Here is a 25,960-nt window from a genome sequence, read left to right on the forward strand (position 1 = left end):
CCATAGAAATAACAATACTGTTAGAAAGAAGTACAATACTTAGGACACATAATTGAAAAGGGAGTAAGGAAAGTGTACAAGGGAAGGATTGAAATGATTCTAAAAATGAACACTCTGAAAACACAGAAAGAGGTCGGAATGTTTCTTGAAATGGTTGGCTACTGTAGACAGTGGATACTTAACTTTTCCCTGGTGGTAAAACCTCCATTGAGGATGACTTACAGAGATGTTACAGATCTGATTCCATGGGACATTGAATGCATCAGGGCATTTCTGTGGTTGTGAGGTAGTCTCTGCCATGCACCTGCATTGGGAATGCCAGATTATACTGAAGAAGTTATTGTGTTCTGCAGTGAGAGAGGAGGGTGTGCTCTCTCAGTGCTAACACAAATTAATGGAGGTTACAAAAGACCATTTCCATACTTTTCTGTAACTCTTGATCCTGTAGCGGCCACTTTGCCTGGGTGGTTGAAAGCGGTGGCTGCAGAAAGCGCCAATCTTGAGAAGTGTGAAAATATTGTGATGGAAATTCCTTTTACTGTCATGGTCCCGCATTCGGTTGAGGTGTTACTAACAAAGACTAAAACAAAAGCACCTCAAGAATTTGCGACTCACAAAACACAATTAGCAGATATTACCTGGAAAGAATGTGGTGCTAAGGAAATGTAATGTTTTAAATCCTAGCACACTGTTGCCAGTTCCCGAAGAAAATGGATCTGATCATTCTGAACATGATTGCCTTGATGTCATAGATTTGAGCAAAAAACCCAGACCAGACCTGAAAGATGAACTTTTGATCAACCCAGATTCTGTCCTTTTTATAGATGGCTCGTGCTGGAGAACAAAGGGAGGGTGCTTAGGAGCACCCTATGCAGTCTGCATTATTCAAGAAATAGTTGAAGGATCATGGCTGCAAGGAATTACATCAACACAAGTTGCAGAACTGCTTGCTTTTACTAGAGCCTGCAAACGAACCAATGTAGTAAGAGTGCCAATTTTACAGACAGTCAATATGGGTTTGGTGTTGTCCATGACTATGGGCAATTGTGGTCACAGCGAGGCTTCAAGACCTCTGTAGGGATGCCCATTAGAAACTGACAACAGGTGAAAGACGTAGTGGAGGCTTTACAAGAACCCACAGAAATAGCTGTTGTAAAATGTGCAGCACATAGGAGTGACTATAGCTATATAACAATCAGCAACAGGTATGCTGATGACATGGCAGACTACTGTGCTACTGTATCATGCACATACAATGGATCATACATGCCAGGGTCAGGATGGAAGTCTTCTTGCAATGATTCTAAAGGGATGAAATGAGATGCATGCCACAAAACACACCAAATGAAGACAAACAAGATTATGGGATTGATGGGAATAATGTTTGGGTTTCAATAGAGGCATGACCAATATAACCAGACAGCTTGCAGAGTTAACTGAGTTCTTGGCACTCTGCGCTCCACTTTGAGCATGGATTTTGGCCAAAACCTCCGGTAGCCCCGGCAGTAGAGCGGAGCTCACCACATGTGCACTGCAGCCCAGTTATGGGCCACACAGTGCAAGCGCAGACAGTCTGCGCTTGCACTCTGTGGTCCATAGTGCGCACTCAGCCCAACGTTGGCAATGTGGAGCTTCTGCCGGCGCCAGCTCTGGATCCAGGCCTTGCTCTGGCCTCACAAGCAGCCTGGGAGCAGGGGGCAAAGGGAGGCAGAGAGCCAGGCCACTGGCACGAGGACCCAGGGAGGACCCAGGTAAGACCCTTGTTTCACTTTCTCTTGTGCACACGGCAGGGCAGGCTGTGCACAAGAGTCCTGAAACTACAGCTTTGGCTGCCTACAGCCCTGGCCTGAATGCACCCAATCTGGGAAGCACTAAGCGGGTCGGGCCTGGCTAACCAGGTCCAACCCTGCTTTGCACTTCAAAGATTGGGCGCATTCAGGCCAGGGCACCACCAAAGCAGGCGGCACTCTGCTGCTCACAGAACTCCACAGAATTCCACGGGGTTGTAAACCGGCTCCACGGCATTCCGGGGAGTAGAACTTCGTGAGCTCCGCCCACCCTTACTAATGTCCCAATTACATGGCATTTACTTGGTCAGGCACACTTGGGTAGTAATGGCATGATTCAGACATTAAAACAGTATTGGTATAACCCAAACTTTAGAACACAGGGAGAAGAGATTTGCAACAGATACTTTGAGTATCAACAGATGAATGTGGAAAAGAGAACGTATGTCACAGTGAGTCACATGGGCAAATCTGGAGGACCATTCATCAGGATCAAAATGGATTTAATTGAAATGCCACCTTGCAATAGGTTGAGGTGTATTTTGGTGATTGTCCTTATCTTCTCTGGGTGGGTGGACGCATATGACATGACATAGGAAATGACAGTCTCACAGTGACTACGCTATTACTGAGAGAACTGATACCTAGGTACAGTTTATGCCTGTCTCTCTGGAATCAGATTGAGGTACTCACTTTAATAGTGAGATTATAAAGTTGTCATGTGCATTGCAGTTACCGTCCAGAAGCGTCTGGATTTGTGGAACAGGTGAATGGTACTATGAAATCAAGATTGGCCAAAGTCTGTGCATCAACATTGAAATGGCCAAAAGCTTTACGCTTGGTCTTAATGAGCCTGCGAAACACACCAGATCAGAAAACTAGGTTGCCCCCTCACAAAGTACTGATGGGGAGGGCCATGAGGTTACCTGTAGTTCTAGCAAATGTGCTTGTGAATATAACAGATGCCATGGTACTTAATTACTGCAAAGGACTGGCTGATATGGTACGTTCTATGTCTCAACAGGTTGAATTTGTAACTGAAAAGCCAAGAACAGTGCCACAACCTAAATCCTGGAGATTGGACTTACATACTGGGTATGGACTTGTATTTGTTACAGTTGAGGTTGTCATTGTCTACTTTGTTGAGAGATACAATATAAGGGGAGGGTGAAAAAATCTTGCTATGCTTTTCTGGTGGCGGGTAGTTTCAACAATTTGGAAGTTATTCCATGGAAGTTAGACAAGTTAACACAGTTCAGAAGTGCAATGCGAGAGAGGGGGAGGGAGGGATAGTTTTAAAGGCTACAGGAAATCAAGCCTTTGATTGACATTGAACAGTTTGATGGGTGAGGTTTTAGTGTGAACAGAGACTGGAGCAGTATGAGTGGCAGGGGAATTTTAAGATGGTTCCTTAGGGGAAGGGAGAGGTGGATGAATAGGTTTTACATTGTATTAATGATGCCGGGTTTGTATAGTCTGTATGGCTAGACACCAAGGTTGGTTTAAGTTAAAGTTGCACCTGCCTCATTAAATCGGCCTTTCCCACCTAAAGCATGTCTCGTTTTTTAAGAGCACCATCCACCCTGATGGGGGCTTGGGGATGTTTAGGCCTAAGCCAGCACCCCCGGGGTTTTCAGGCAGGTGGTACAGCCCGAAGGTTAACTAGAGACAGGATTGGTAGAAGAAGCAAAGGGGTAAGGTTTAAAGGATAGAGTAGGATGGGTTAATTTAGACAAGGCACTTAGGGGCATATTTATACTCTGTTTGCGCCGAATGTGCATCACAAATGTTGATGCACATTCGGTCGCAAACCGTGCACCATATTTAAACTTTGACGCCCGAGCCCGGGGACGTCAAAATTCATCCGTGTGCGTAATTTTGGGGATGCCGGGAAACTGCCTTGTGTTAATGACATGCAAGGTAGGCGTTCCCGCCTAAAAAGTGACTTTAAGGCCTGTGTGCCTTATTTATACTCCAGCGTCGTTTTGACGCACAGGAGGGGGCGGGCCTTGAAACACGGCGCACAGCCTGATGTGTGACGTTTTTTAATGCCTGGGTCAGGGCAGGCGTTAAGGGACCTGTGGGCTCACTTCCATGGTCTCTGACCATGGAAGGAGTCCAGAGGGACCCCTCCCTGCCCCCAGGGACACCCCCTGCCACCCTCTCCCACCCCTGGAGGACGCCCATGGATGGGGGACCCATCCCAGGTAAGTTGAGGTAGGTATTCTTTTTTATTTTTTTAAAGTGGCATAGGGGGGCCTAATTTGGGCCCCCCTTCATGCCACAGTGCCCAATGACCATGCCCAGGGGATAGTAGTCCCCTGGGCATGGCCATTGGGCAAGGGGGCATGACTGCTGTCTTTGCTAAGACATGAGTCATTTCAATGGGGGTTGTGCGTCAAAAAATGGCACAAGTCCGGGTTCAGGCATGATTTTTGCCTCAAACCTGACTTGCACCATTTTTTGACACACAACTCCCATTTTCCCCTACGCCGGCTAGCGTCATTCCTTAAATAAGGCGCCCGCATGGCACGTAGGAATGGCGTTAGCCCGCAGTAAAATTTTGGACGCAAACCAGGGCCGGCGCTGGTTTGCATCAAAAAGTATAAATATTGGCCTTAGCTTTCTGCAGGACCAGGGAAAGTTTCCCCCCTCCAACTCCCTCACCCCGCCCCCCACCCTGGAAATGAGGGGTTAATTGGTGATCTGGGCAACAAAGATGACTCACAAATTGATTTGGGTGGCTTGGCTGTTTTTTGAGGCAGGTTGTTTGTGTTTATTGGGGATGTTTTCTTGGCGCAGTCATAATTGTCGCTGATGAGCAGGTGCAATATGTTTGGGCGGGTGTTTCAATAGTTATTTCACAGACATTAGACAGCTTACCACAGCTCAGAGATGCAATGGGGGCAGGGAGGGGCAATTTGAAAGGCTACAGGAAGTCAAGCATTTGATTGACATTGAGCAGTTTGATGGGTGACGTTTTGGTTTCAACAAAGACTAGAGAACTATGAGTGGCAGGGGAATTTTAACGTGGTTCATTAGGGAAGGGGGAGGTGGATGGACAGGTTTTACATTGTATTAGCGGGGCTGGGTTTGTATGGTTTGTATGGCTAAACGCCAAGTTTGGTATGAATTAAAGTTGCACCTGCCTCATTAAAGCGGCGTTTCCCACACTAAAGCATGTCTCGTGTTTTAAGAGCGGCAGCCCACCCACTACAGAAAGGGCTTTACGTCCTCTTCTTTAATCTAAAGTTGCGCCCCAAAGAGTACAATAGTATAAAGTGCACATGAAGGGAAGCTTCTGAAATATGTCCATGTCTTCTATCACATGAACACATGCATATGACAGGCTATATCTTTGTCCTGTATGTATCTCCTCAGATATTGGTTGAAAAGGAAACTGAAACACAAAGAATGCACACCACCTCTCAGTCTCTATGGGTATGAAATAAAGACAATGTTGATATGACCTGGCCCAGCAAAGTAAACCCTTTAAAGCTATTCCATTGTAGCCTTATAGCAAGCTGTAACGGGCTATACTGGCCATTGAAGGCCCTCTCCTGAGTTAATGTCCCGAGCCGAAGGCAAGGGCCTTTTTACAAGGGAGCAGGATTTTCATGCCGGAATAGCCTGCTAGGGCGGCTATGAGGCTATTAGAATATTCTGCCACTAGAGGACAGAATGTCCTATTAAATAAAACAAAGGCCTCCTGGAGCTTGAGGGGATTGAAATACTCTCAGGTTCCCCAAGGCCTTTGTTCACAAAAACAGCTATGGAAAACACACATTGGAATGTTGGAGGTCCAGGCTTCTACCAGCCATTAGAAGCCTGGAGCACTCCATTGTTTTTAACAGAGCCCCCAATATTACACTGCTCTTATTTGTGATAAATACATCCAAACGATTATGTCTTCAGTTTAGTCATTTATTTTTTATGTTTTATTTGATGAGAGTAGCTGTCTTATTGAAATTCAGAACGGATTTCATATAAAGGCGGGCAAGTCAAAATATTAACAGGAAGAGCCAAACCAGAGCCAAGCCAAAGGTCTGGCTGGCTCTAAGATGGTTATCTTGTTCTCATGTTTTACATCATATATTAATGCTTTATCTTTCATTTTTGGTACTTGAGGTTAGAGAGTGGGTGGCAGGAAGAAACCTCATGAAAGCTCGACTTGTTTTGGGCTTGAGGTTCCAGGAAGTTGTTGAGCTGAGCCAGAACCAGGCAAATGGCTCAAACTTTTAGTTTAGCTCACTTTCAATTTGATGCGTTTGCCATGGGCTTAGAATATGAATATACAGAGGTGTTCATTGAGATCTAGCCTGTAGGTTACCCTAAATGTTGGAGGTAGCATAATCTAATATTTCAGTAACACAGAGAGGTACCTTAGTGACAAAAGCCCTGATTGAGAATTTGGCGCATTGGGTACTTTGTTGCAACCTCAACGGAGTATCATTTCTGCCACACTGATGCTCCACCTACCTCATTAGTTGTTGAAAGCACTAAAATCTTTCTATCAATGAATCCCTCATTGGCTCTATTGATGGAAACACTCCTCTGATGGGCGACGAAGTAAAAAACATCAGAGCTAAGGACATTCCACCACCCGCACTATTAGGGGTTGACAGTGCAGAGCCTCTATTTCTGTCCATCACCACCAGGTAACATCTCTTGGTAAGAAACAGAAAAATAACTCTAATCACTCCTAACCATGGCAAAAACTCCAAGGGTATGAGGGCCATTAAGTTTTTTTCATAAACAAACTTCCAGTTTGGCAGTTTGTTTCTGAAACAAACCAAAAACCTTTGAAAAGCTTGAAAGCCAGCCATCATGGCTGATAGTACCATCCATCAAACCTTTCCTATATTGACAGGAATTGCCATGACAGTTGTTCCTGTCAATGCACAGATGTGCCGGTGGGATGTCCATCAGCCTGACAGAGTAAGGTACTCTGTCCAGCAATCTCTAAACCAGGCTCATAGTGCTTAATTTGTAAAAAAAAAAAAAAAAAAGTATAGCTGCCTCAGGAGCTGGCTGCTGACACTGTTGAATGCTGTGGTTAATAAATACCGAAGGTGGCTTGCCTTGATTCCACCCCATGCCTCTTTCATCATCCTATGTATCTTGCTTTAGCACTTTTGCAGTTTTGTTTTCATCCATGCTTTCTCCTTTTGTCACCATTTCCTATCTTTCTCCTTCCTCTCCTTTCTGCATTTGCTGCCTTTCTCTTTCTTGCTCTTTGTCAAAGTATGATGATGAAAAATAAGTTCCAGTTCTCAACAAGCATTGGCAAAGCTAATAGGTCTCACCTTTTGGAAATACTGGCTTTGGCAATGCTTTTTAGGGATGCTAAACAGCATCATTGTTTAGAATCATCAAAAAAGAGGATGCGATGATGCAGCTGTTGTTGGAGGTTGTGTCTAGGCCTGGGCACAGTTCGCAGAGTTCCACATTCGCGATACGCGGAGTTCCGCAAGCAGTGGAATGCATTAAGTCACGCCGGGTGCACTAATTTTTAGTGCCAGGTGTTTGTCCCACGCTGAAAAATAAGCATAACGGCACCACACATAGCGCGAGAGGATGCTGCATCATTTCTTCCATTCAAGTACATTTTCTACTCGAGCAGCAACTTCTTCAATGCTCACGGAAATTTCTGGACGCGGGCAGTAGTGACCATCCGCGAACGCCTGCGTTGAGAAATCCAGCTTGGAGGTAGTGATTTTCCTCATTCGTGCTCGCCAACTTAACGTTGGTGATCGCGAATGAGGAAAAATCTGCACTATGTGGAGTTTTTTGGAACTACGCACTCTAAGCGGAGCGCGGAGCACGGACTGGGAAAAACTCTGCAAACTCTGCAAGTGGAGCAGAGTACTCTACCCACCCCTAGTTGTGTCACTCTGTAGGTGCACACATTCACCATTACGCATGTGGGTAACTACAGAACGATGGTGGCATAATGTATTTAAACTTTTTGTTCACTAATCTAAGATGGATAAAACCACTACCATTGTCAATGAAACATTTTAACAGTGCAAAATCCCTTTTTTGTGGAGGGCCAGCTGCAATTTGCTGCCTGGCCTTTCAAAAAATATATACATTTAAAAAAAGAAAGTCGGGGTGTTTGGGACAACGGAAGAGCAGTTGGGGAAGCTGATTGCAAGCAGCAATAGGGAGTGGGGGGCACGAGGGAGAGAGTGACATAGCGTGAGAGAGCGAGCAGCCTTGACTGAGAGGGCAAACACAAAGCAGTGGGGTGTGTATTTGGCAGGGGAGGTGCGGAGAGAAACACAAGAGGAAGAGAAAGGGAAAGCACATACACTTTGATGAAATACTTAACCAAAAAGAAAGGGTTGTTCTTAAAATTGAGTAATAAAAGGATACAAATCTGCCAGGCAAGAGGATGGTTAAGAGGCAATGCTCCAGGGGAGGGTCAAACATGAAATGGACAAGGAAAGCAAGGAATAAGAATCAAACAAAGAGTTGACAATAAATCCATTCAGCAATGAGTCTGCTCTCCAAGCTCCGAAATGGGCAGCTACTCTGAACCCTTGACATTTAAGACGCCAAGCAACTAAGGAAAATAAGGCGACATTAGGGTCAGCCCTTATTAGTGCTGTAGGCGACCGTATGTTTGTATTGACTTCTGAAGAAAGGTAGGTGAAGTAAAACTGTGAACACCAACTCTCCTGTTTGCCTACACCTTTAAGATCTGTGTGCCCCAGAAGCTAATTCCCCCTTCTGTAATTATTACAGTTCTGCAGCATTGTTTTTAGTGCCTTGTACACATTACGTTGCCCGAGAGAGATGATTGCCATGTATCTGTTTTTCATATAATGTATAGAATTCTAGATCGGTGCCAGTGAATTAAGTGGATGGTTTTTTCACGGGGGTGATATGAGTGACATCAAAGACACAAGAATGAAGCAAGAAATACAGCAAGAAATGTGATGAACCGGAGAAAGTAATTAATGGTGGAATAAAGGAAATCATTAATTCTGCCAGATGAGAGAAGAAATTAGAGGAAGCAGAGAATCAACACTAAATAAGGGGGTAGGATAAAGGAAAGAAACAAAGAAGTCAATGAAGTGTGGAAGAGAGAACAAGGTGAGAGACTGCAGGTGAGATTGAGCACTGGCAGTAAAAAGTTGGAGAGAGACTAAGAACAAAATTACGAAGGACTGCTCACAACTTGTGACTAGTATTTCTTGTAATCATTGTGGAATTTTGTACACAGAGATGTATAAATAGGTGAGGTCACAAAATTATGAATCGTACTGTGTCAGAACTCATCAATATTCACGAGGTAGGTTACACATTGTGATCCACTATGATTGGTGGCCATCACATGGATGGTGGTCTGATGAGGTCAGCAGGTCACCTTGTCTATAATCACTTTAGAAATAAATGTTTTATTTTATGTGTTTTTTTCCTAATGCAACACGTTTTACTTAAAGGAACAGTGCTGCATTGAAAAGAAACAAGATTGAAACTTTATAAAAGTTCGTTTTAGAGTAGGCAGTGCCTACTCACCAACCCCCTTTTTCACATTCACAAAGGGAAAAGGGTCTCAATGGGATCCCTGCCCTTTTCAGAATGGCCTATCACATCATGTTGGCAATCAGTACAATTTCAATGTTTTCCGACCGGATTTTGGTCGCACATTGACACATACCATAAAGAATCACCATTTGAAGGGGATGCCATAACACACCCCTGCCAAAAAGCGACTCATTATGCTCTTCCGGAGCCAGTTTGCAATTTGCTAATCTCTCACCAAATCGCAAAATGCGTTTTGTAGATTGTAAAAAGCATTTCTGCTATCACAAACTCTGAATCGAAGCATTAACGACCAAAGAAATCCTTTCTACATCTAGCCCTTAAAAGAGCAAACACAGAGGCAGATGAGGGAGAAAGGTAGATAAGAAACATGCATAAAAGGGTTTGAAGAAGAGAAGCAGAGGCAAAAGAAAGAGAAGGGAAAATAGAAATGATAAAACAAAGGAGGAACTAATGAAATTCGTGTGATAGATAGAAAGCATGATATGAAGAGTGAAAGGTGGTAGGAGAAGGAGAAACTAAAAAAGAGAGAAGGGAGAAAGACTGAATAAAGAGTTGAATATAATACAGTAGATAAAAAGAGGGACTAAGTAACGATAAAGGGGTAAGAAGTAAGGAAGCAGAGAAGGAGTGAGAAAAGGGAGAAAGGGACAAAGAGTGAATTAAGGATATGAGAGGGAGGGAAAGCCAAGCGTTTAGGGTAAGGATGGAAAAAGGAAAGGGGAAGGAAGAAAGAAAGAAAGAAAGAAAGAAAGAAAGAAAGAAAGAAAGAAAGAAAGAAAGAAAGAAAGAAAGAAAGAAAGAAAGAAAGAAAGAAAGAAAGAAAGAAAAAGAAAGAGAATGGAGGAAGACAGAATTCAAGTGATCAGAGGGAGGGAAGAAGGGAATGGAAGGCAAACGGGAAGGAAGTACTTAAAGGAGACAGAGGGGATGCACAGAAGCAAAAGGGTGAAAGAGGGATGTAATAAATAAAGGGGAGGAGGGATGAAGAGTTGAAGGAAAGTAAGTTTTTTAAGTAAATTCAGTTGTAGAAAATTACCTTAACTGCTCATCGGTTTCGTGGACGTTGCGCCGTCCCAAGGGGTTTCCTCTTTGAGCTAGTTGCTGTTTCTGCCTGTCAATGCATCTCCATACACTGTCGATTGGAAGCTGCAGTTCTTCTAAAAATAACGCTCACATAATTTCATTTAGTTTGCTGAAGGATTGTTCAATTTATTTTTCTTGTCCCAATGGAATGCTTTTACTGCAATTGTAATGCAGAGTACCCATGCACACATATCTGCAGTCTCTATCTGTCTGCTTTTATTATATGAAAAACTAAAACAGTAAATTTTCTCTTTAGAGTAAAATAAACTTTTACCCTTCTTCAAACATCATGCTTTAATTCCAATATTTTACATACAAATATATAACATGTTGTTTATGAGAGCCACAGTCTGCAAAACAAGAAAATTAAAATCCGTTTTCAGAAAGGAACATTGGATACAACCAGTAGCACCCGACCTCGATCAGGAACCATTTCTACTAACAAAGAGATTCCAACCCCTAACCATAGTACAAGCAACTACCCGCAAGGTATTTCCAGATATAAGGATGCTCCTCGAGAGATGACTATGGAGAACCTCAAAAGGAAAAATTTCAGCAAGTGATAACTTTCAGCAAGAGAGGCTAACTGAGATGAAGAGTGAAGACAGTAAAAGAGGCAAATTTCAGCAAAGGGATAACTTTCAACGAGGGAGGCTCCTTCCATGGTAACTAACGAGGACCTTACAAGAGCTTACTTCTATCAAGGGGCATCCTTTCAAGATAAATAGTGAGAATCATTCAAATTATAATTTTCAGCAACAGAGGCTCCTTAGGAGATAACTAGCGAGCCCGTCTAAGGAATAGCTTTCAACAAGGGATAACTTTCAGCAGTCCTTAGGGGATTACTAGCAAGAATCATAAAAGAGCTAACATTCATCAAGGGTGATCCTTATGAGATGACTAGTGAGATCCATCACAGTGATAACTGTCCCCAAATGAGAATCCTTACAAGATGAACAGAGAGAACTGTAAAACAGCTAACTTTCAGCAATGGGGATCCATATAAGAAGACTAGTGAGAGTAAAAGGGATAATTTACAGAAAGAGATGATTCTTCTGAAATAACTAGAGAGAATTGTCAAAAGGATAACTTTCTGAGAGGTGTAACTTTCAGCAAGGGATAGCTTCCACCAAGAGGGGCTTCTTACGAGATGACTAGTCGGAACCATCAAAGGAATAACTTTCATCAAGGTATAGCTTTCAGCAAGGAAGGCTCCTTACAAGATGACTAACAAGAACTGTAAAATATCTAACTTTCATCAATGTGGATCCTTTTGAGATGACTAGTGAGATCCATAAAGGAAATAGCTTTGCTCACAGGGGTTCTTTATGAGATGGCTAGTTAGAACCTCCAAGAGATAACTTTTAGCAAGGCAGAATTATTATGAGATGAATAAAGAGATCTGTGAAAGAGCTATCTTACATCAAGGGGTAATCCTTACAAAATGACTAGGAGAGAACTGTCAAAAGGATACCTTTCAGCAACTCCCAATGCCACCTTGCGGCTAACAATATGAAGCAAAGACAATGTCTCAAAGAGTCTAAGAGAATCATGCAAAAGTCAGGAACTGCCTAAAACCAGTCCAAGGGATGAACTAGTGGAATACTCAAAATAAGTATGCACATTTGTTGTAAGTATGAGACAGAAACTTCCAGTGAGTGTGTCAAGATTACTCTACCAGACACCAGTGCCAACTGAGAAACCCTTCAGTGTTCCAGGATTGGGGTCACCTTCCGCAGCTCCCCTTTACCAGGTCTAGGAACAGGAACCTGGAAACTCTGCAATGTGTCAGAAGAAGCTGTCTTGTGCCTGACTTGAGGAAAAGAGATGTCTGACTTCTAAGGAGGGGTACTGGCGGTATCCCTGCTCAAATAAGATGCTATCTAGAGGAAGAGGACTGTGAGGGGTTGGGGTGAGAGGAGTGTAATGCAGCCCACTGAAAACTAGGCAGGGATCCGCATTACCTGAGCAGGTGGTGGGCCCTTGAGACCATGTGGCATAATCAGAAGCTAAAGGAACCTGCAACAGCTTGGCCTTCACATAGATCATAATATCCAGATCCTTGGTCTCCGCATCCATGGCCTCCGCGTAGCAAGACAACATGCCAGTGACTATGTAGCACCTGAAGAATGTAGCCTGTCCTTCAGAGGTCGGTGTAAAGGTGCCTAGAGAAGGTTGGTTTTATAATCAGATTGCATACTGCAGTCCACGTTTTTCACTGACCTCGGTTAGATCTCTGCAGCAAACCAGTGCACAATATTTTTGTTGTTTGTGTGATGTTTTTTTTGTAATCTTAAGAAGAACCTACCTCAATGACCCATCTGACTTGGAGTGGCCTCAGCACTACACAGCCTCCATATCTGCTGTGTGCATGCCTCCTCAGACAAACCATGAGGCTGCACAATAGACACAAGGTCAAAGACGTAATGACACTCATTATGACATTGGCAGTAAGTCCCGCTTACCACCATGCTGACTGCCACCAACATACCGCAATGGTTTACCGCTACCCATTTTATGACCCACATATACCAATCCGTCACTATAGAGACACACACATAAGTTCGCCAGCCCAAAGGTCAGTGATAAACTGGCGGTACCAAAACCCACACCATTATGCCAACAGAACTATGCCCACAGCACGACCCACAAATCTCCGCGGGGGACATTCAACCACGGTAAACCATTGGCGGTACATACCACTGCGCTCAAAATACACACACACTAACAAAACTACACCACATTACACAATTCAAACTACACACACCTGACACACATACACACACCCACACACCCACTACACTATAAAACACACACCCGCATTACCCACAACCCCTTACAATATAAGAAAATTGACAACTGAGGGAGAGACATACCAAGAGCACCCACAGAACCAGAGCCACAGAACACCATCATCCACGTACCATCCACGCACCTCACAGCACACAACCCAACACATCACCCCACACACCCTCACACACACCACACCCATGCCACCACAAAGACACCCCAGGTTCTCAGAGGAGGAGCTAGGGGTCATGGTGGAGGAAATCATCCGGGTAGAGCAACAGCTATTTGGATCACAGTTGCAGCAGACAACCATTGCTAGGAAGATGGAGCTATGACGGAGGATCGTGGACAGGGTCAACGCCGTGGGACAGCACCCCAGAACAAGGGATGACATCAGGAAGACATGGAACAACCTACGGGGGAAGGTGCGTTCTGTGGTAGCAAGACACCAGATAGCAGTACAGAAGACTGGCGGTGCACCCCCACCTCCTCCCCCACAACTAACAACATGGGAGGACCAAGTCTTGGCAGTACTGCATCCTGAGGGTCTGGCAGGAGTAGCAGGAGGACTGGACTCTGGTAAGTCAAATCTCTATTACTATCACCTAACCGATCTGCATGCCATAAAAAAAAACCACTTCTACCCTCACTCCATCACTCCACCACCTCATATATACCCCATCAACACAACCCACCCCTCCCACTACCAAGCCCTGCATGCAACACCAATCCATGGACACCCATCACAGACCTGCATGGACACCCATCACCAAAGCATGCACACTTGCACCTATCCAACCAAATCACCACTCACACAAGCCTAAGCTACCCGGGCAATCACAACCATACAGGGCAACACACCCATGCACAAGATGGCACATGCAGAAACAATAACACTGAATTTACATCCCCACAGGTCCCCCACACAACATCACCGGAAAGGAGGTGCCAGCAACATCCAGTCCCCCCCCACTGAAGAGGCCCACAGTGATGACAGCAGCTCTGCTCGCCTGGATCACGATGACCAACCTGGCCCATCATGGACCTCCGGACAGTCGGTTACCCAGGCACACTCCCATACCACCACAGAGCCTCCCCCCTCATAAAAACACCAGCAACCACCCAGCGGGCCCATACCTCTGTCCCCAGGACACGTCAATCAGCAGTGTGTCCACCACTACAGGGACCCCAGGCAACCCCCAAACACCGGACGTTCAGGGACCTGGGGTCAGTGTCAGTGGGCACACGGTTCAGGGGACAGAGGCACAGGACAACAGGGAAGCTGGGAGGACTGCTGTGCGACAGGGGGAGGACAGGCCCAGGGAACCGACTCTCCATGAGGCACTCACCAACATCCTGGGAGCATACCACCATTCCCAGGAGACGATGGGCCAGATACTGGCCAAGTTGTAGGAGACCCAGCGGCTGCAGGAGGGACAGTACCTGGGGATCAGGGAGGACTTGAAGGACATCCACACCACCCTGGTCACCATTGCTGGGGTGCTGACAGACATGGCCAACACCATAAGGGAGGCAGTGGCACACCAACGGGCCCCTGACACTAGCCACAGCGATGAACAGCCCTCGACCTCCACTGACGCTAGTGGACAGGAGGCCCCGCCACAGGAACAACAGGCCAACAGCACCCCACCCCCTGCAGAAGGAGAACCACCCTGAAATGGCCCCTGCGATCCAGGCAGAGGCCACAGAACATTGCCAAGACCCCCGCCAGGAAATGAGACGCTCCTGATTGTCACCCGTGTGTCCCACTCTGTCACCCTGTCCACCTTGAACTGCTATTGCTCCCCTTCCTATGCCTCCTTGGACAATGCACCTGTGATACAAATAGACCAGAACGTTTACGTGGATTCCCCTCCACCACCCCCCCAGCCTATAGCAATACCCCATCCACTGTAAAAAATACATGTATTGAGTCTGTCAATTGAATGAAATATGTATTTGTTTAGCAATCTGTAGACATTGCAATTCAACTGTACAGTAATGTATACATAGGTATGACCTGTATTGTTCTGCAGTCAATACACCAGGAGCCAGAGTGGGGCACAAATATCTGTAAATAGACATGTCAGAGGGTACAGTAAGTGGGCATAGTATTGGGAATATCAGCCTGCCAGTGACAATTTCCAATACAAAACTGTCAATGGAAGGTGAAGTTACATTGTCTTACCTGTGTGTCACTGGAAGTACTGTTGTATGGTTGATATTCTATTGTCCGCATCCTCATTCTCTGCCTCCTCTTTGTCACTGTCCACAGGTTCCACCGCTGCCACACGGCCATCTCCAGCCTCATCCTTCTGCAGAAAAGGCACCTGGTGATGTCAGGCAAGGTTGTGCAACATGCAACATGCCACGATGATCTGGCACACCTTCTTGGGTGAGTAGCACAGGGAACCACCTGTTAGATGGAGGCGCCGAAACCTGGCCTTCAGGAGGCTGAAGGTTCGCTCTATAATTCTACTTGTTCGCCCATGTGCCTCATTGTAACGTTCCTCTGCCCTTTTCCTGGGATTCCTCACTGGGGTCAGTAGCCATGAGAGATGGGGTAACCAGAGTCACCTGCAAATATCGAGGGATACCTGTTAGCCAGATACTAACCCTTAGGGCCAACCCCATACCCATACACCAACATATACTGGGTGGGGACCATGGCCTCACCTATTAGCCACACCCAGTGCCTCTGGAGTTGAGCCATCACATATGGGATGCTGCTATTCCTCAGGCTAAAGACATCATGCACAGACCCAGGATACTTTGCATTGACATGGGAGATGTACTGGTCTGCCAGACAAACTATCTGCACAATCATAGAGTGAAAGCTCTTTCGATTTCTGAACACTTGTTCATTTCTCCGGGGTGGGGGGGAGACAAATGCAATATATGTACCAATGATGTTGGGGAGATGTCCCATTGCATAGAAGTCAGCTTTCACTGTGGCCACATCCTACACCTGGGGGAAAACAATGCAGCTGCGCATGTCTTTAATCAGGGCAGGCAAAACTCTTGTTAGCACTATTGAGAACATTGGCTGTGACATTCCTGCTGCCAAGCCCACTGTCACTTGGAAAGAACCAGTTGCCAAGAAATGGAGCACAGATAGGACTTGCACAAGAGGGGGGATCCCAGTGGGGTGACGGAAAGCAGAGATCAGGTCTGGCTCCAATTGGGCACACAGCTCTTGGATTGTGGCCCTGTCAAGTCTGTAGGTGAGGATAATGTGCCTGTCCTCCATTGTTGCCAACTCCACCAGGGGCCTGTACACGGGGGGATGTCTCCATCTCCTATTCATTTGCAGCGGTTGCAATCTAGGGGACAAAATGATGAGCATCTGGTCAGTATTCAACATTTCCAAAATGTTCAGTGCATTGCATGCTGTGACTGAAACAGTATGTTGTTGTATAGGCCTAAATGGTGCCTATGTGTGCTGTGACACAGTTAGGTGCCATGGCCTGCCCCCATCCCAGAAATGGCATCCGCCTGTCCTGTGTGGATGAACAGGTGGAAATGAGGTAATGCCGCTGATGTTGTGAGCAGTTGCGGGAGGCGGTCGAGTACTGCCATGCAACTCCTCATTGGTTGTCATTGGGCCCCATGGGTTACAGTAATCAATGGTGAAGTATGCCGGCGGTGACAGTATGCACCGCCGCGGACGTGACTACAATTTTCTATCTGTTCACTCACTTGCTACCTGACCTTCAACAGGAGAGGACCTACACTGCATGTGCTGCTGTGACCTGTGTTTGGAACCAACCATGGCTTGTGTCACTGGGGAGAGGGCCCCTGCCTTCACCGCAGCAGAGTTGGAGAGACTGGTGGATGGGGTCCTGCCCCAGTACCAAATGCTGTATGGGCCTCCAGACCAACAGGTGAGTACACTGTGAGCACGATGCATGGGGCATGAATGCATGGAGTGCTGTATGTGAGGGCCTCGTGCAAGGGGGGTGGTTGAGGGGTCCTGGGCAGCGTGCTGCATGTATGGTGGGCAATGGATATGCGTAGAGATGGGAGGGATATGGTGGGCCATGAGTGTAACAGGCCGGACGGTATGACTGATACATTTTTTTCTATGTGCATTTCTCTGTAGGTCAGCGCCCATCAAAAGAAGGGTATATGGTGTGCCATCGCCAAGCATGTGCGGACCCTGGGTTCTACGGCAGGCGGAGCACCCACTGTTGCAAATAGTGGGAGGACCTGAGACGCTGGGCAAGGAAGCCGGCAGAGGCGCAGCTGAGGATGGCCTCCCAACAAGGTTGGGGTGCCTGTCGAACCCTGACCCCCTGATGTTCCACATACTGGTGGTGGCCCATCCGGAGCTGGATGGGCGTTTGAGGGCATCACAGCAGCCACAGGGGGGTGAGTACAGTTTCACATTATACTACTTGTGCGTGGTAGAGTGGTCTTTGGTGGGGGATGTGGGCCTGTTGGTACCCCTAGGCGAGGCCGGACATTGCAGGGTAGGTTCCATGTTGGGCAGGGGCTCATGAACTCCACCTCCAACCAAGCTAGTGGGCATCCACTACTGGGCAGGGCTCTGTGGGTCTCAGGTATGCTGCAATTGGACTTAGGTATTTCTGTCCATGGCCTGATGACTGCATTGAGTCTGATAGTATATTGCCTAGTGCGTGGGGAGGTTCCCTGTGTGTGTGTGTGTCATGTACGCCAATGGTGGTGTTGTTGCTGCCACTGACCAAGTGTATCCTCTGCCTCTTCCCCCCCTTTTTGTTTTGTCATCCTGTCCTTATGTGCATTAGCATCATCTGGCGGAGGAGCAGAGGCACTGGCGACGGAGGGAGCTGCATCCCACAGGGCCCATGAGGCCAAATCCACCGACGGTGAGGGCACAAGTGGGACAGAGGGCAAGGGGAGCACCATGGCAGAGACAGGAAGGGACAGTTCTGAAAGTGATACCTCCTCTGATGGAAGCTTCCTAGTGGTGGTGGACAGCTCTGTGGCCACCCCAACTACAGGTAGAGCCACCACTGCCGTACCAGCACCGCCCTCCCTGCAGCCCCTCAGCGACTTTCCCGTGCCCGCTCACCCAAAAGGATGGGCATCTCCTTCTCCCCAGGCACCTCAGGCCCTGCCCCAGTTAGCCCTGCTGCCCTGAGTGAGGAGGCTATTGACCTCCTGCGATCCATCTCTGTTGGGCAGTCAGCCATAGTGAATGCCATCCACGGGCTGGCAGGGCATTTGCAACAAACAAATGCATTCCTGGAGGGCATTCACTCTGGCATGGTGGCCCAACAGAGATCAATCCAGGCTCTGGCCTCCTCCCTGATGGCAGCCATTGTTCCTGTCTCTAGCCTCCCCCCTCCAACTTCCTCTGCCCAGTTCCATTCCCCTGAACCCCGACCTATCCCAAGCACACATTCAGACCAGCATGCACCCAAGACAACATACAGGAGTGGCTCAGGCAAACACAAGCACCACACATCATCCCACAGGCACTCACACAAACACATCCAGATGCAGACACACCAACATCCACTGCCTGCACTGTGTCCCCCTCCTCCTCCTCGTCCACCTCCCTCCCAGTACCGTCTCCACTCACACCTGCATGTATTACATCCACATCCACTGCCTCCATAACCATCACGCCTATCACTACACGCCCTTCACTGGCAGTCACCACCCCCACATCCATGCACATGTCCCCTATGTCCTCTCCCACTGTGTCTGTGCCCCCTCCTCACAAAATACACAAACGCAAGCACTCAGACACCCAACAGCCATCCATCTCACAACAGCATCCAGCCAATACACCTGCACCCAAACACAGCAGAAAGACACCTCCAACAACCACTCCCTCTTCCTCCACTCCCAAACTTTCACCCTCCTCCCACCCCAGTGTCCCTAAGAAGCTTTTCTTCTCTGCCGTTGGCCTCTTCCCTACCCCTCCCCCCAAGTCCTTCACGTCTGGCCAGGGTGGTCAGAACCCAGGCTAGCACCTCAGCCACCCAGTCCACGGCCACAATAGTGTCTGCAGCTACTGCAGGTGTGAGAGGCTCCAAGGAAACACCCATCAACACTGGCATCACAGGGCACAAAGCCCCCTCCAGAACCAGTGGAAGAAGGCGTCCACTCACCCCCTCCTTGCCAGGATGAAGCACACCGGGCATAAAGCCCCCTCTAGAACCAGTGGAAGAAGGCATCCACCATAGAGACTGTGGCCTTGCACTCCCCAGGACCAAGCAGTAGGCAAACCACCCACTTGAGAGACTGTGGCTTTGCACTCCCCAGGACCAAGCAGTGGGCAAACCACCCACTTGAGAGACTGTGGCTTTGCACTCCCCAGGACCAATGTGTGGGCAAACCACCCACTTGAGAGACTGTGGTTTTGCACTCCCCAGGACCAAGCAGTGGGCAAACCACCCACTTGAGAGACTGTGGCTTTGCACTCCCCAGGACCAATGCGTGGGCAAACCACCCACTTGAGACACTGTGGCTTTGCACTCCCCAGGACCAAGCAGTGGGCAAACCACCCACTTGAGAGACTGTGGCTTTGCACTCCCCAGGACCAATGTGTGGACAAACCACCCACTTGAGAGACTGTGGTTTTGCACTCCCCAGGACCAAGCAGTGGGCAAACCACCCACTTGAGAGACTGTGGCTTTGCACTCGCCAGGGCCAAGCAGTGGGCAAATCACCCACTTGAGAGACTGTGGGTTTGCACTCCCCAGGACAGCAAAGCGGGCATGTAGCCCCATCCAGGACCAGTGGCGTTGTACCATCTTCCGGCTGAGGTGCCCCCCATTGCCCGTCCCCCTGAGGTGCCTGTGTATTTTCGACCTGATGCCCCTGCAGTGTTCTCTCCGTGTTGATGCAGGGGTCAAGTGGGGCCTTGGCCTATGTGATGTGGCCATGTGGCCCACAGACATTGTGGACTGGGCAGTGTCCCTCTATTTGTATATATGTAAATACTGTTTTGATTTTTGAGGACGTATTTCTAGTTTTTTATCTTATTACACTCACTTCAATCACTTCCTTTTACCCTTGCGTTATTCCTGAGGGCTACGGGGTGGATATGTAATGTTATTTCATCTGTTTGTGTGTATGGTGTTGGGGGTGGGGATGGTGGTGTTGCATGTTGCGTGTCACTCTCTTTTTCCTTCCCCCTCACCTGTGTGCTAGGCGGCAGTACTCACTGTGGTCGTCTTTGCCGGCGGTATACATGGTGTAGGAGGAGGTAGACCAGCATGGGGAACACCTGCAGCTCGGGCTCCATGGCGTCATGGTTGTTCCGTGCGTGTCCCGAAGGGATTCGTTTACCTTCTGTGTCTGTTTCCGCTGTGCTTTTGATGTTGTTGGTACCGCCCCGGAAAAGGTGGCGGATAGGCCTGTTGTAATACTGTGGGCAGTACATTGTCTTCCGGCTGGCTGTTGGCAGTTACCGCCGCAGAGCTTGTTGCTAATGTGGTGGCAGTCGGTGTGTTAAAATCCGGCTTGTTGGCGGTATTACCGCCGCTTTATCACTGACCACCAGGGTTGTTATGAGGGCCAGTATGTGTTCCTCGGGCTAGGGCCAAGTCAGCTCAGCTGTCCCTTGTGGGTCATGTAATTTTGTACACCAATGGAGACCACACTGCCCAGGCACTCAGTCAGTGAAGCAGACTGACCAGCTAAAGACCATCCAATTGAGGTACTTTGCAATATTCTGGCATTTCTCGAAGGACGACTGTGAACTTTGGGACACTTTTGAAATGCTACCTGAAACCTAGCCCTAAACAGTTTTGTAGGAGAAGGTTGTAGGCAGACACCTACATGGACTTCAAGAGACCACAGCCATTCATTCTCACCCTACCTTGTTCTCACTCTATTTATGGTACTTTAGCAATATGTAGCAGCCTACATTAAGTGATGCTCCTACATCACTTCATCACCACAATTTCAAACTGTATGAAGGTATGTATGCTTTGGAATTTATATAGCTCAAAAGTAGCTTAATAGCAATGGAGTGTGGTACATTGATCGATTATTTATACACTTACATTTTACAATGACATTACATTACACATAGTTACAGTTATAGGCACAGACAGATTGAGTGATTTGTCCAAAATTGTACAATTGCCATAGAAGTTGAAAAGCTAGGAGCCAGGATCCGTTCCAAGTTCAAATAGCGTAACAACAGTTATTACTATTACCTGATTTAAGGGACTTAGGTCCAGATGTTCTAACATAATAATTTGCAAATCAGAAATTGACATTTTTAACAAATTCTGAATCATAAACCAAGATTTTCTAAGGAGAACAAAGTTAAAAATGTGATTCACTATGAATCACAATCCAGCTTTATCAATTTCTACATGATGAATTATAAAAATTTGCAAACTTCTACATTTAATGAATCACATTTTGCCATTCTGCAAATTGCAAACATTGTGCTGGCTGGAAGTGTTGAAATGAGAAGCAGGAAGTGCTGTCAGCACTTCCACTTCTCTGTGCTAAGAGCAGCACAGGAGATGAGGTAGGTGCCAAGGAAGGTTCAAGACCTAGAGAGATGGCTTCCCAAAACTCACAACAAGAAGAGGAGGTGCACGAAAGGAAGCACAAGTTCAGTGATGAGGAGACGGCCTCCTTAGTTGAAAAGTGTAGGGCTTAAAATGACCAGGCTTTTGGCAAGTTATCACTGACAGTGCTGGAAGCCACCAAAAGGAAAACATTGTGCAGAATCAAGAACCATTTAAATGTGGTGGCTATGACCTCAAGAAATGTGAACAAAGCAGGAAAGGTGTTTTGCAATATAATGGCTTGAGTGATGAGGTACCATGGGCATCACTAGAATAGGGGAAGTTTTATGCAGACCATTGAAACTATTTCTACCTGGAGCCATTTGATTATTTAATATTACTCTTTTCTGGAATGATACTTATTTTTGATGCTGACTTTTTTATTCATTTTAAACATTTATAAAAAATTACTTCAATGAAAATTGGTACGATAGACTTTGAGGGACTGCTGCATTTTCTTTGTGTTTAATTTTGCTACAGTTAATCTTTTAAATTATTTGTGAGAGGGTTTAGTGTCAGACAAATTTACATGTTCATCCTGCTCAAAAGATTACACTTAAGAGGACACACTTAGAATGAGTCTCTTAGTTGACGTTATGCGAGGGCCATGTGTAACCTTTACATTTACTCATTAGTTTTCCTGTAGACATTATGTGGCACTTTGATGTTAATTAACCAGTCATCATCGGTTTGAGTTATATTTCTTCATTAAGCGCAACTCTGTATCAGAAAGAAAATATTCACTGCTAATGACACTCTTGTAACATTTTAGATATTTTAATGTATCTCATTCAGCTTTTGTAGATAAATTTAATCTCTTCAACCTCTGCTTATTCCCCATGAACTTAATGGACATATCAGAAGTGGTCAAGCTTTGAGAGAGAAATAAGTGTAGGAGATTTTCTCTACATATACATGGATGATGTTCTCTGGTTCTATATTCTTTCATTCCGGCTCTATGAAAATAGTGCCATTTTGGTGCCTTCATTAGCACATGTGCAATATTACACCAGCATCACTTAAAGTGTGGGGTTACAGATGAGTGACTGTATGAAGTGTGTTTCACAGCATTCTCTGACATTGAACCCTTACATAGAGTATTGTTAATTCATTGTTTTGTCTCTAATTCCCACTTTTATTGCAGGTTATCACAGACAGCAGAACATTATCTTATTAGTTCAGCCCACAAAACGCGTTTTGAATATAACAACTCATTTATTCTGCTCTTTGTTTTTTGCACACATCCCAAGTATATCATTCTTAGTCTAGTGAAATCATTACAATAAGAGGTAGTCAGTGATGGACATGGCAGGTAGAGCATACAGTCCTGAAGAATTACGGGCAGTGAAAAGCGCGAAGGGTGCTGTCACACCGATGCACCACATTATTGCCGTCAACTTAGCCGGTGTCAATGTTGTGGTGAGTTTCCCGCTGGACCAGCGGGAAACTCGTAATAGGGCCTGCAGAGCGACGGGCGCATAGGCAGTCATCCCGATGCAGCAGTTTGGCAGGCAGCCTCCACTGCCCGCCAAAGTCAGAATGAGCCCCACAGTGTTTACACAAGAGTGGTGGAACTCTGCAGTATGCCCCATAAATAAAATGCAAATTCATTGCCTGTTGTGCCGTGCTTCCTAATGTAGCCACTCAAAAAGGCCCTCCCACGGCCCCAGATGTTGATGACACGTAATTATGTTTGACTATCCAATCATAGTATAATGAACTAACTTTGGATAGGTATTCTTTAAAAAAATGAGAAACAAATCGGAAAGTGCATTCCTCCTTTTATTTATGGTTTAAACATTGCTGTAGGTATTCCAGCTCTAGTTTTCGCCATTATGGACAGACGTGTTACTTAGATCTATGAAGTGCAAACAACTCCCACAATAAATCACACTGAAGCTAAAAAGGACTGTGTTCAGAGGTTCATCTGGGAAAGTGTGGGGCCCGGGGCAGGGCTAGACTGTCACCCGTCTCAAAAAGTGTCTTATCTCTTTTTACTCTAAAGCTTTCAAGGGGCCATTCGAGCCAGCCATTACAATGATTTATCACCAGGAAATCAATAATTTAGTTTGGATGTGCAACTTCTCTCTCACTGCTGCACCCAGCCTCCTACAGCCCTGCGTATATATCTCCTTAGAGATAGTCCATCTTCTATGTAATGTTAAACAGCAGACATAGGAGCAAAGTTAATGGGAGATTTTAGGATTCCTGTGATTCAGTAGAAGATAAATTATGGCCCATGCTTCTTTTAAACAGGTGATTCATTTTATCACAGAGAATGTTCTGGTTTGTGGAAGTACGCAAACGCGACATCTAGTTGGCTACAAGATTTGAAATAAAATCTGAACATACCGATGTTAGACGGAGGAAGCACATGTTGTGGGCCCCAGAGCAAGGATGGTGGGCCAGACACAGCCTGTCCAAGAAGATCCCGTACCATAGGCTAGCCAGTGTAAGGCTGTTCCATGCTGTGTCCAATAAAACAGCACATTGGGATTATTGGTCAAGGTTTTCGGGTGTCTGATTACAATTAGGTTGTCAATTAGGGAACTAGGGGCCACATGTACGAAGCATTTTGCACATCGCAAACGGCGAATCGGGCCATTTGCAACGTGCAAAATGCAATTTGGGATGTACAGACCTATTTTTGCGATTGTGTAAACTATTTACCGAATCGAAAAAGGGTTTGCGAGTCGCAATCAGGAAGGGGTGTTCCCTTCCTACTGGCGAGTCGCAGTCCCATGTATGATTGTTTTGTGACCGCGAATGTGGTCGTAAAACAATCGCAGTTAGCACCATTTTTAAACTGGTGCTAACCCATTCGCCTTCCCCTTTGTGAATGGCAGCAAAAATATTTTTTCAGAGCAGGCAGTGGTCCACCGGACCACTGCCTGCTCTATAAAAAATGAAAAGAAAACTTTTCCATTTTTTGTTTTTGAAATGCATCTTGTTTTCCTTTGAGGAAAACGGGCTGCATTTAAAAAAAAAAAAAAACTGCTTTATTTAAAAGCAGTCGCAGACATGGTGGTCTTCTGTCTCCAGCAGGCCACCATCCCTGTGAGGGCGGCCATTCCCAGGGGGGTTCGTAAATTGTGACCTACCTCATGAATATTCATGAGGTAGGTCATTTGAGACCCCCTTGCGAATCACAAACAGTGTCATTGACACTGTTGTACATCAGGTTTTGCAACTCACAAATTGCGAGTCGCTCTGACTCGCAATTTGCGAGTCACAACACCTATATTTCGTACATGTGGCCCTTGGTCTCTAAAAGAATATGGTTTTATTTAATGATATGAACGGATCCAATCAGAATTTCAATAAATGCTTCCATTACTCCATAAAGGAATATCAATGATGTTCTTAAAATCTCCAACTACAGAGCCAAACAGCTATGTCATGCAACAGTGGAATATAGTGTTCCGGCATCACACATTTACATTTCATGTGAATTGCAATTTTTTTGGCTGAATTAATAGACTGCTCACACACCACACAACACAGCATGTGCAAGGCGCAAAGGAAAAAACAGTGTGGCAAGAGACATATGCTCTAATCGAGCACGAAGGACTAAGAATCAGATGTAAGAAATTATTTGTGCATTCCCAAAGTCTGCGATTCACTAAGGGCCAGATGTACAACACAGAGTTTTGTGACTCACAATTTACGACTCATTTGTGAGTCGCAAAACCATATGTACAACAGTGTACCTCACACTGTTTGCGATTCCCAATGGGGTCGCAAATTACCTACCTCATTAATATTCATTGGGAATGGCTGCACTCGCAGGGATGGTGGCCTACCTGGGACAGCAGACCACCATGTCTGTGACTGCTTTTAAATAAAGCAGTTTTTTGTTTTTTTTAAATGCAGAAAATGGGATGCATTTAAAAAACAAAAATTAAAAGTTTTCTTTGAATTTTTTCAGAGCAGACACTAAGTCCATGGGAAGGGAACGCCCCTTCATAACTGCGACTCGCAAACCTATTTTGAGATTCAGTAAATAGATTACCGAATTGCAAAATAGGGTTTTTACATACTAAGATGATTTTTTCTTGTCGCAAACAGCTGTATTCTGCAAATAGGGCCTTTTTCGACAAGAAAAAAGCTATGTACATGCGGCCCTTGATCACAGGGTTTGCGACCGCTAAATGGCTTTCTGAAATGTACTGAGTCCCTGGTTCCTCCTTGCATCACTTTTTGTGATGTGTCGGC

The sequence above is a fragment of the Pleurodeles waltl genome, chromosome 5, assembly GCF_031143425.1.
Source record: "Pleurodeles waltl isolate 20211129_DDA chromosome 5, aPleWal1.hap1.20221129, whole genome shotgun sequence".
Taxonomy (NCBI): domain Eukaryota; kingdom Metazoa; phylum Chordata; class Amphibia; order Caudata; family Salamandridae; genus Pleurodeles; species Pleurodeles waltl.